The sequence below is a fragment of the Juglans regia genome, chromosome 10 (genome assembly GCF_001411555.2).
Source record: "Juglans regia cultivar Chandler chromosome 10, Walnut 2.0, whole genome shotgun sequence".
Taxonomy (NCBI): Eukaryota; Viridiplantae; Streptophyta; class Magnoliopsida; order Fagales; family Juglandaceae; genus Juglans; species Juglans regia.
In genome coordinates this window covers 32,508,851-32,521,257 of record NC_049910.1, presented here as the reverse complement: position 1 = coordinate 32,521,257, position 12,407 = coordinate 32,508,851, and the positions used below count along the sequence as shown (strand labels likewise).

The window sequence follows — 12,407 nt, the reverse complement described above, 5'->3', positions numbered from 1 at the left end:
TACCATTGTTTTCATGAAGCTAGTGGAAGCAATGTTGAGCTTGCCTCGTCAGTTGTTTTGAATTTCTCGGTGACTTCATGTGGTGTTGCATTGTGGCATGGGTTAGACCGAAATTGTTCCTTGGATTTGGTGATTTTTTCTGAAGCACCAGAGTGCATTTCGAGAAGCATGACTACAAGAGTTTGCTCTTCAGTGGTGGGATTTTGGTCTTTTTTTTTTTCTACATAAGAGTTGGATGGATTTTTTGTTTTAGGTTTTTTTTGCAACTTCTGTTTTTGGTGGCTGGTTATCTTCTTGTGTAAGAGGAGTGCTCAGCTTCTTTAATTATTTCTTTGAGTTAGAGGGATCTACTTGGGAAGCATCGGTGGACTTTGGTGGACTACTCAGAGATAAATTGATCACTGTAGGACCTTTGCTTTGTATTTTTGGTGGGCTCAAAGGGTTGGTGGCTGCTGGGATATATTTGAGGAGCTGGGCCTGATTATTTAGAAGGGCCCTTGAATGGCCCGCTTGCATCTGCTTCCATTGGAGCGCCAGACAGATTTGTTTTGTTTCAGTTTCTTACAGAGGGAAGTGAAAATCCCTGTTGCTCGGAATCAGTCAGAGTGCAGTACGAGTAGTTAGCCCCCATTGGAGCGATCTGAAAGCTTGGATTAACTGATGGGAAGGGATTTACTGAGAAAATGTTAAAGCCTATTCTGGTTGGGATTGAGATTTGGTGGGGAGGAATTAATTCCTACTGTAGATGGCTGGAGACTGCTGAACAGTAGCTCGCTGGGTTGGAAGCTCGCTAGGCTGGAGTCTCGGTGGGTTGGATATTCACTGGGTTGGGGGCTTGCTGATCTTGTGAAGGGGAAGTCTACACAGGTGAGAGACAACACCGATCTTGGAGAATGCCGACCCCGATATTTCCACAGGTGAGGCTCAGTGTTTCTTCTACAAACTTTTCCCCTTCCTCATGTGTTTTCCCCCTATTTTTTCCTTTCCTTTTGCACTTCGAGAAAAATTCCCTGGATGCTGGTTTTATTTCTGCGGCTCAGTCAATACCATGGTTGCACTTTGAGAAAAATTCCCTGGTTGTGGGTTTTGGAGTTGTTTGTCAATCTGGTTTGGATTTGACTGTGTGGTTGCTTGGGCTTATTGTGGAGGCTTATTTGTTGTTGAGTAAGAGTTGTCTGCTCGTAACCTGGAGCCGAATGGCAATTGGGAGGGGATAATTTTTAGGAAAGTGCAGAAAATTTGTGAGTGACCTAACCTCTCCCTTGCATAGAAAAAATCAAACAATCTTTCGTATTTAAAGGAAACCCATGTCTCTAGGAAGCCAGAAGTCTTGTTTCAGTGGTTTTGTAATGTCAATTTCTACTTTTATCTTGATAGATTTTATGCAAGCTATTCCAAATTGGGGGTCTTCTTCCATTTCCAATAGATTGCCCCGGGCCATTCCAATGTTTGTGGCATTGTCAAAAGTCATGTGATCCAGTGTAAGTCCGTGTATATGCACATAGAAAGCTGAATGGTTCAAACTTATCTCTTGCCATGTAGATCCTGGAGACCATGGTTTAAGGATGAGCGTATGCCCGTTGAAGTTCCATGGAGCTTGGTTAAGGACCCTTTGTTTATCTTGAGCTGACTGGAATGTGAAGAGGAAGAGGTTTGCTTCTAACTCTTCTATGAGGAATTTCTGTATAAAATCCCATGCTGCTTTGATACTAGCATGTATTGCAAAATTGTTCAATGGGCGAGCAGCTACAAGTCATCCAACCAGTCAAGCTCAGTAGTTTTTTTAGCTGCTGCAGCAGTTGGTACTAAGTTGAGGTCTTTCCAAGAAAGACCTTTTTGCTGGATTAGTGAGTACATTTCCATAGGTTGTATTCTTTTTATCTGGAGAACGTTGATTGTATTTCTTTTAGGAGAGGGTTGAGTACTCCATGAAGGAGTGGAAAGCCACTGTAGGGTGAAGAGAGACTCTAGAGAGAGAGTGGCGTAAAAAAGAGAGTCTATCACCGAATTTGATATCTATACTCTCTTATTTCAAAACCTGCTGCATTAGAGCTGATGATAGTATAAAGCCTGAGCAGTACCTGAACGAGTGGTAATCACTCTCCAGCAACAGAATGAAGCACATTGGCAGTGTTATCTTCGTTGAAGCATGCAGCTTCTGGCAGCCTAAAACTTAAGCAAAACATTGCCTGCATAGTAAAGTAAAGAAAACTGAAGGGTGACTAAGGCATGCGTGTACGGCCTAGCCATGGAGTTTGTAAAAAAAAAAGAAAAGTTAATACAACGATAAGTGCTACTAATTACTGATTCCCAGTTTGAGCCATCAGCCACAATATCCCCAACCCTATGAAATATTGGGTCTTGGATTCCGGCATTCAACGCAGACTGCCGCCTGCAAAATAGTTGGAAAAGAAGTTTCAATTACAATACAAAAGTAACAAGAAATTAAGAGAACTTCATAAAACTAGGTAAATGTGGTAAGAGCAGTGCTCCTAGGTAGCCCCCCCGCCCAACCCCATCTACATCAAAAAATTACTGTATGTCTAATGATCAGAAGGATCAACGAGCTTAAAATCAAAAAAATAAAGGACTTGCAGGAAATGAATAAGCTCAGCAGATAAAAAGTTGGACACAAAAAAATGCAGAATGAACTTACTGAAACCGTGATTTATTGGGTTTCATTTGTCCGCATGAAGCAATAGCAGTGAGTCCAGGGAAGAGGTCCCTTCCAGTCTTTTCTATAGGGTATGCCCCTAAATACATGCAACCAAGGGAAAATTTTCTGAGTAAATATTAGCAGCCAGGGAACAGATCAGAAGCAGGAGAAAATGTTAGTACCAAGAAACATAAACAAACTGCTAGCAATAGAAACATGCATGTCTTTATCTAACACCGATGGCATGTCTCATTTGGTCTTCTATTCTCTATAAGAATCATAATTTCTTTTTATTTAATTTATAGTTCAAGTTTTAAGAAGGCACATATATAGAAGTGCAACCCAAGTACAAAGGAAGTACACAAAAGCATACACCCAAGTAGCAAGAAGATTCTGAGAAATGAGAATGATAAGGAAAGTTTGATATGGCAACAAATATACATAATCAAAGCAAAAAAGGATGTTTGCCCAACACAAGAAATGATGAGTCGATCCATTAAAAATGATGCAAAGGCATGTTAACTAGAAATTGAAGAGCAGTAGCAGGTAGGTTCATTATGACATGATGAACATGCTCCCAAGTCTTAGCATTTGACATCTCAGAGCCTCTCATCCTCTTATATATTGGAGCTTTCTTTTCTTCAACAAGCTACAGCGGCATCAGTTCCAGCATTGATGATACCGACACAATGAGGAATCAAACACAAAAAAATGGGAAGCTGACTGGTGATATCATGTTTGAGTAATTTGTATTCTTTTTATCTCGTGTTTAGGTGTGAAGGGTCTCATCCAAATCTTCTTCTTTTTTCTGCACAAGGTTCAAGTGGGAAAGCAAAATCATCTGTATGTGTAATTAAAAGACCTTCTGATTATTGTGAAAGAAGGAATCATACTCGCTAGGCCATCACTAAATTTGGTGCAGTGAAGTGTCTCCTCATCATTTGTAGTTAGTATCTTTGAGTTATGCTACATACAGTTATTTTTGCGTATTTTTTTATCACTCTACTGATGTGATTAGTTAAAACATTTATTTTATATTAAAAAAAAATAATGCAGCCAATCACATTAGTGAAATGCACAAAGAGTACGTAAAAGTGACTGCACGTAGAGTTTTTTATTCTTACAACAAAATGCTACGGACAACCGGCATGTATCCCCGCTGCGGCATTGCATCTGACGTGGCTAAAATAAAAACGACGTCGTCTTGCAAAAATGGAAACAGAATGGGCTCTGGTTTCGATCCCCATTTCCAATCCCCATTTTCTTCATCTTCTTCTTCCTCCATCCCATGATTACATTTCAAATTCGAGAAAGCCTCAGCCCTCTCTTCGTCCTCATTTCACCCCTATTTTCTCTTTCTATTTTCTCCACTTCTTCCTCTCTTTGTCTTCTTCATGTCACAGCCGAACCCATGATGGTTTTGGGTCTCTTCTCTTCGTCCTATACCTTGCTCACACTCGCAAGTTCCATCGGGCTTCATGGACTCTCGTCATTCCACCATCTCTAGCTCTGTTTCTATTTCTACTCTAAGGTACCGGTGTTTCGACCCCATGAACCCTTACTCTCCCTCCCCCAATCACAGCCCCCGATCCTTCTCTGTCCTCTCTCCCACTTCCAGGAGATCAAGAAATCTAGATGGAAACTGAAAATGTCCCTCAACAAAGAGTAGTCCATTAATCCATTATCATCCACAGCAAGAACAATACCAAACAACACGACGCGACATGGAAAAGCGACGTGATGGGGTTCAAGCTAATATCTTTGGAATTCAACAAAATCTAGATCAAGAACAATTGGGTGGCCTCAAATGCGACAGCCAGGAGCTGCAGCATTATGCCCCAAGAGTCAAACTTGGCCTCATCGTAGGCGGCGATGGCGACATCGAGGGAGATAGAGACCTTGTTTAGCATGGTGTCAGACTTGAAAGTGTCCTTTTTAAGACAAGACCAATGGAGTAGACAGAGACGGGCATGAGGGCCTTGAGCATTTGGATGAAGGAGACAGAGAGGTAGATATAAGTGGAATTGGAGAACCAGATGGAGAGAGAGAGAGTAAAGGGTGCTGATGGGGATGACAGACCTATTGTAGAGGTCTCGGGTCATGGAGGCGAGCTCCTCCACGACCTTGAAGATGCAGACGAGGAGGTAAGCGATGGGGGAGCAGAAGGCCATGTGAATCATGGTGAGCAAGATCAGGAAGGGCCAGTTGTAGAGCTTGCGATTCAAAATGTACTTGTTGTAGACAATGGTGGAGAAGCCAAGGGTGATCCAGAGCCCCTTCTATTTTGCATTTTTGTAAAACGATGTCGTTTTCATTTTAGCCATGTAAGACGTGATGCCGCAGCGGGGATACGGGCCAGTTGTCTATATCATTTTTGTTCTTACAAATAGGTGCGTTCAACAGCAAGAATAGTGCCCCAGTAGGAGAACTAGAAATACAAAAATTAATAATTTTTTTAGTGATCAAATATTTTGTAAAGAACAGTTAAAAGAAAACCAAGAAACAAAGCATTCAAAAGAAATCATTAAGCTTTCAAACTCAAATATTTGAAATAAAATTTACTTATCAAAAAAAAATATTTGAAATAAAATTGGTGAGAATAGTCATTTTACAACTAGCTATGATAATGTACACGAACATGGTTTCCCAATGAGAGGCAACAGCATCATCTACTCCAGGAGGCAGGATCTACAATAGAAGAACCAGTAAGAAAAGTGTTAAGACTCTCACTCTCTGTATCGGATGATGATGGAATGTAATGTAATATTGATAGTGAAAAGAGTAAGAACAGAATGATAGTAAAATGGAAATGACGATTGCTTGAATTGCTATGGGATCTTCGAGGGTCCCTAAACCTCCAATAGTACGTTCATAGAAAGCTTTCAGATAAAACAAAATAGCATTCCTCTTTTCATCCTTATATAGTCACGGATGTCAGAGAATACAAATAATCCATAACTGATTTTATTCTATTTTTATCCTCATGCAGCAGGTGTGTGTCTAACGGAATCAACAAGTCAGCAGCAGCTCCACTTCACTAGACGACGCCGTATTACTCTTCCCTTTAAACGCAGCACTTGATTAACTCTAAAACGCAACCTTACTCTATTCGGAAACGACACCGTATTCCCTGGTCACACGACATCGTATTAGCTTCCCATTTACTTCACTTGTAACACACGAACTCAGCACTTCTCCTTCTCTCGCATGATGTTCTGCCGACTGAACCCTTACTCCACAGAATGCTCAAATCATCTCCTTTCACTATCCCCTCACGATCTGAGCTTCTAACAATCCCCTTCCCTTAAAGAACCTTGCCCACAAGGTGCGGGTAACGTTCTTGCAGTTTCCAGAGTAGCTCCCATGTACTGTCTTCGGGAGGAGCCCCGACCCACTTAATCAACACCTCGGTCACGGCAAGGCCCCCTAGCCTCTTTAAGCGCCGATCCACCACCTTCTCCGGTTCGGATGAGATTTCCCCTTCCTTGTCCGTGGGTGGCAGTGTTGGAAAAGGCTGGATCTGAGATCCCAGTTTCTTCTTCAGACAAGAAACGTGGAATACCGGGTGTATGCGTGACGATGCGGGAAGCTCTAATCGATAAGCCACGATTCCCAGCTTCTGAAGAATCTTAAATGGTCCGAAGAACCTGGGAGATAGTTTTAGATTCCGACGTTGCAACACTGAGTTCTGTCGATATGGCTACAAACGTAAGTACACCCACTCTCCAATCTCGAAACTTCTCTCGGTTCTTCTTTGATCTGCATAAAATTTCATACGGTTTTGAGCCCACTCAAGATTTTCCTTTAACAACTCTTTGATCTGTTCTCTTGTTTTCAGGAACTGATCCAATGCCTCTATAGCCGAAGTACCTGGTATATATGACAATAGACGAGGGGGAGGATACCCATACAGCGCTTCGAAAGGTGAGATTTTTGTTGAAGTATGATAAGAGCTGTTGTAACTATATTCTGCCAAGGGAAGCCATTTACTCCATTGTCTCTGTTTAGTGCCTGTGTAACAACGCAAATTTTTCATTCCTTTCCAAAAAAATTCTCGCTTAGCACGTTGATAGGACTTTAAAAATCCTGTATGACCAGCTTGTGGATCCACATGTAGATAATCTAGCACCTTGTTTTTAAAATTTGAATCTGGAACCAGCACAATTCTACCCTTCTTGAGAATAATTCCTTGTTGTACAGTATATCCTTGAGGAACAGAAATATTGTACTGCAGTTTATCTAACAAATCCGCCATCTCAGCTGAAGCCTTATAACTATTTTTTAATTCTTCAATCCATTCCACTGTGGGAAAAGTTATCAAGGCTAAGCAACCATCTCCCTCTTCATTTCCTTCCATTTTCCTTGAAAGGGCATCGGCTACCTTATTGTCTTTTCCTTTTTTATACTCAATACAGAAATCAAACCCCATGAGCTTTGTGATCCATTTTTGCTGTGCAACTGTGCCTACCTTCTGCTCCAACAAGAATTTTAAAGCCTGCTGATCAGTCTTAACAACAAAAGATTGACCTAACAAGTAAGGTCTCCAACGCTGCACTGCTATAACTAAGGCAAACAATTCTTTTTCGTAAGTGGACAGCAGCAGTGCCTTCCCTTTTAAAGCCTTACTCAAATAAGCTAAGGGTCTACCTTCTTGCATTAAAATAGCCCCAATGCCTTTCTCACTAGCATCGCACTCAATCACAAAAGATTTACTGAAATCCGGTAGTTTAAGAACCGGGGGATGTGAGATAGCTTGTTTCAAAGCTTCAAATGCCCTGCTGGCCTCCAAGTTCCAAGAAAAAGAGTTTTTCTTCAACAAGGAGGTAAGAGGGGCAGCAATAAATCCATAATTTCGAATGAATTTCCTGTAATAACTCGTGAGTCCTAGGAATCTTCGTAAGGCTTTCACGTTCTTAGGCTCAGGCCATTCTAGCATGGCCTTAATCTTGGACGAATCTGCCATCACCCCTTCCAAATTAATGATATGGCCTAAATAATCAACTTCAGCCACTCCAAACCGACACTTGGATTTTTTTGCATACAAACAGTGCTGTTTCAGCATCTCCAACACTTCTTTCAAATGGTTCACATGCTCTTCTCTTGATCTGCTATATACCAATATATCGTCAAAGAATACAAGTACAAATTTCCTCAAAAAAGGTTTGAATATATCGTTCATTAACCCTTGAAATGTGGCTGGAGCGTTAGTAAGACCAAAAGGCATCACTTAAAACTCGTAATGTCCGTCATGGGTCCGAAAGGCTGTTTTAGGGATGTCACTAGGCACTACCCTCACTTGATGATAACCCGATCGCAAATCCAGCTTAGAAAAAATTACCGTCCCAAAAAGCTCATCTAATAATTCGTCTATAACTGGAATGGGAAACTTTGCCTTCACTGTCTCCCTATTAAGTGCCCTATAATCCACACAAAGTCGCCAACTGCCATCAGCTTTACGGACCAGCAAAACAGGGGAGGAAAAGGGGCTAGAACTTGGTCTAATCACTCCCGATTTTAACAACTCAGCCACAATGTTTTCAATCTCTGTTTTCTGGTAGTATGGGTATCGGTAGGGTCTATTTGTGATAGGTTGGGTGCCTTCCTTGAGAATTATACGATGGTCATGGTTACGTGGTGGTGGTAACCCTTGAAGTTCATTAAAAACCTCACAAAAACCCTCCAACAGCTTTGAAAACTGTTCATCCATCTTCTCACAGTCGGTTTCCTCACTTTTCTCACACATAATTTGTAAGAACATTCCCTTCCCTTTGGCTATAGTTGCTTTTAATGTCTTCTCACTATCCTCCACCACGGAAGGGCTCAATTTCAGCCCCTTAAATTCTATGGTCTTTCCCTTCCACATAAAGCTCATAAGCAACTTGGAAAAATCCCACATGATAGGGCCCAAGATTTCTAACCATTGGACCCCTAAAAAAATATCACAACCAGCTAGCTCTAATAAATGTAGAGGAAGTTGTAGTACGTTACCTTGCACTTTCAATTGCACGGTTCGACATAACCCTTCGTTGTTTAGGCCTTGACCATTTGCTACCCTCACTTTTAAATTTACTAGATAATCCACTGGTAGCTGCAATTTCGAGGCCAGTGCAGTATCTATAAAGTTGTGTGAGCTGCCCGAGTCTAGTAGAATTACCACTTGCTCTCCTTTAATACTTCCCACCAACTCGTCCTTCAATCTGCTGAGGAAACAACTCAGCTTGTGTAAATCCGATAGGCCCCTCAAACGGTTGGATAATGTTTCAAACTCTGCCATATATCCCGCCACTGAACTGGTCTGTTTGAGTCTCGTTAATGCCTCCATGGGGTCGTCATATGCTGTTGGCCCGAAACGAAGGAGTAACGATCTGCAAAAAGTGTCCCAATCACGGCAGAATTCTCATTCTGCAGCATTTTGGAACCATACGAGGGCATTGCCTTCCATGTGGTATGAGGCCATCAATAGCCTCTGTGCTAGTGGTGTTTGGTGAAACTCGAAGTAATGATTGACTTTAAAAAGCCATGCAGCTGGATTAACTCCCTGAAAATGAGGAAAATAAAGTTTGACTCCCCTGAGGTTGAACTTTCGTGGATCTGGATTTTCTACTTCCAGAGGCATTTCTGGGTTGATTGGGGGAGGGGGTGGGTTGTGTGGCTGTGCAAAAAGGGTACGTAACATATCTTTAATTTCTTGAACATCATTCTTCACTGTACTAACATCTGTTTTCAATTCCAGGATTTCATTTTGCTGAGTCTCCAACTGATTCTGCAAGACTTCCTGCTGGTGTTTGGATCTTGTTTTTTCGGCCATGGTGATGTTTTCTGGGTTGACTATTGGGTGCTGGTTGTTTTCTGGGTTTGGGATTGAATGATGTAATCTGGTAGGACTTCTTTGGGTAGGAACGAGGGCTCTTGGATACCAAATGTTAAGACTCTCACTCTCTGTATTGGATGATGATGGAATGTAATGTAATATTGATAGTGAAAAGAGTAAGAACAGAATGATAGTAAAATGGAAATGACGATTGCTTGAATTGCTATGGGATCTTCGAGGGTCCCTAAACCTCCAATAGTACGTTCATAGGTTCATAGAAAGCTTTTAGATAAAACAAAATAGCATTCCTCTTTTCATCCTTATAGTCACGGATGTCAGAGAATACAAATAATCCATAACTGATTTTATTCTATTTTTATCCTCATGCAGCAGGTGTGTGTCTAACGGAATCAACAAGTCAGCAGTAGCTCCACTTCACTAGACGACGCCGTATTGCTCTTCCCTTTAAACGCAGCACTTGATTAACTCTAAAACGCAACCTTACTCTATTCGGAAACGACACCGTATTCCCTAGTCACACGACATCGTATCAGCTTCCCATTTACTTCACTTGTAACACACGAACTCAGCACTTCTCCTTCTCTCGCATGATGTTCTGCCGACTGAACCCTTACTCCACAGAATGCTCAAATCATCTCCTTTCACTATCCCCTCACGATCTGAGCTTCTAACAAAAAGAGGCAAATGCTGGATCATTTTCGGGCTTGCTAGGTACAACTTCCTTTGGTAATCGTGAAAGATGGGCTAGGCATAGCCGAATTGGATTGGAGCTGTGTTTTAAAGTTATATCTTTAAAAAGTTTCGATTCATTTCAAAATGTCATTTGTTAGAGTTGAATTCAATTTCTGCCCACTCAACCTCAAGAGTACCTCAAGAGTTTTAATATCGGGCTATGTTGTGCATCAGCCGGAAGCCGCAACACATCCTTCATAAATTATTATTTTTTTTTTTTCACCCTAGCACGTTAGGTGTGCTGGGGCTTCTTCACACAGTAGTGTGTGAAGAAGATTTATTCTTTAATATCTCCTAAGGGTTCGTTTGGAATTAACATCTCCTTTAAGGACTCCTATTCCTAAGGGCTCGTTTGGATATGAAGATGAGATGAAATGATTTTATATGAGATGAGATGATTTTTGTTTAATTTTATTACTTTTCTTAGATTTCAAATAGTTAAATTGTTTATTATATTTTGTGTGAAAATTTGATAAAATTATAATGATGAGATGAAATAGTTTCTATATTCAAACGATTTGACTTTGCAGCACTCGGGTTTTCTTTTGGTCTAGCGTATTGACAATGATCTAGCTAAAACTAAAGTCAAAATTTGGCTAAAATATGTTTTGCCTAAAAGCTAAAGCTATTCAAGTATAACCCCACATTAAATTAGGTAAATTATAAGTCAAAATAATAATATAATATTATTTCTTTAATAATAATAAAGTGGAATAAAATATTTGTTATGACTATGAACAATACTAAATCAAAGATGGAGGAAGCTTTGTATTGACTGTAGCTTATATGGCTAGTTGAAAATTTTATTCAGTTAAAGAAAAATGATATTTGCAGTTGTGAGTCTGCAAGCGTCGTGTAGTCATTTTAAAAAAAATGAATAAATATAGGATTCACATGAAAAGAAATTAATTTTTTAATAGTGTATCCTTTTAATTTTTAAAATGACTGCACAATACTTACACATTTCACAACTATATATAACATTACATAGCCAAAATATGAACATCCATTCGCCAATGCCAGTGCTTAAAAAGACTTACCATTTTCAATTTTTCCCTTCTTCGGCGGCTTTAAGCTTGACTTTCTCATCTCAATGGCAGCTCAGCAACAGCCAAGAATACCAAATCAAATCAATTTTATTCTCCGAAATTAAAGCTTTCAGCCGACAAATATTACTTATAATATTTATCATTCTACGTTATACAAATATTTTAAAAAATTTCATTTATCATTTTTGCATCATATATCATATATAATTTTTTATTTTTTTCTTACTAAATATGTGGTATATGAATGATTAGTAGAATAATTCAATTAGTTTTAATAAAAATAAAACCAATAAAAATGTTAAGAAAATTAAAAAAAAATAGTGGGATGTACTATGAGATTATGAATAACAAAGCTCAAATATTTTGGATAGAATTAAATAGATAATAAATATTATAGAATCCACGTTATCACTTCACTAGTGCATGCATAAGTAAGAGAAATATTTTAGTAATAAAGAAATTTTACAAAAATAAATTTATAAATTGATGTGATTTTATATAGTATGTTAAATTATAAAATTACTTTTATTATAAAATAAATATAATATATTATATAAAATCATTTCATTATAAATTGGAAGATTTATGTTCTCTTCCTAAAATAGGAGAGCTTCGTTTTCATTTCATGACTTATTATTGCCTTTATGTTTTAGTTTAATTTCATTGTCCAGTTCTTGATTATCAGTTAAACTGTCAACAAAGGAAAATACTACTCTTACCATAATTTGGCCTGAAAAAATCTTTCCCATAAGGACTCTTGCGCCAAAACCTGCCACCCAAATTTAAGAAATAAAGAACGCTGTATTTTCCCCAATTTTCTAACCCCAATACCCCCCTCTTCCACTAGAACACAATTTATTACACACTCTCCATTTTCTCTTCCTTTTTCCCTCATTTTCATCCCAGAAAAAAGCTGAAAACAAACTCTGTAACTTCTTAATCACTAACTTCGGCATTGGAAGAATTGATAAAAGATGTATTGGCATGCTAGAAAGAACATGCCTCAACAAGATCAGCCTCCCCCCTTGCGACAATAGACGATTTTTCTAGCATGCTAATTTATTTTTCACTTTCTCCACTAACAAATCAAAGTGTTTGACTTTAAGTCTTCTATCAACAATTGGAGCCCCCAAATAAT

General features: G+C 39.3%; 1 long non-coding RNA gene across 2 annotated transcripts; it reads left to right on the top strand.

Annotated features, from left to right (window-relative positions):
- The first annotated feature begins 537 nt into the window (after window positions 1-537).
- On the top strand, window positions 538-3,610 carry LOC108982774. Of its 2 annotated transcripts, XR_004802648.1 has the most exons (3): window positions 538-917; window positions 1,543-1,651; window positions 2,962-3,610. It is a non-coding gene; the product is annotated as an uncharacterized LOC108982774 (long non-coding RNA). The 2 variants fall into 2 exon arrangements; XR_001994761.2 differs by lacking the exon at window positions 2,962-3,610 and having other exon boundaries at window positions 1,543-2,017.
- Window positions 3,611-12,407: the final 8,797 nt, after the last annotated feature.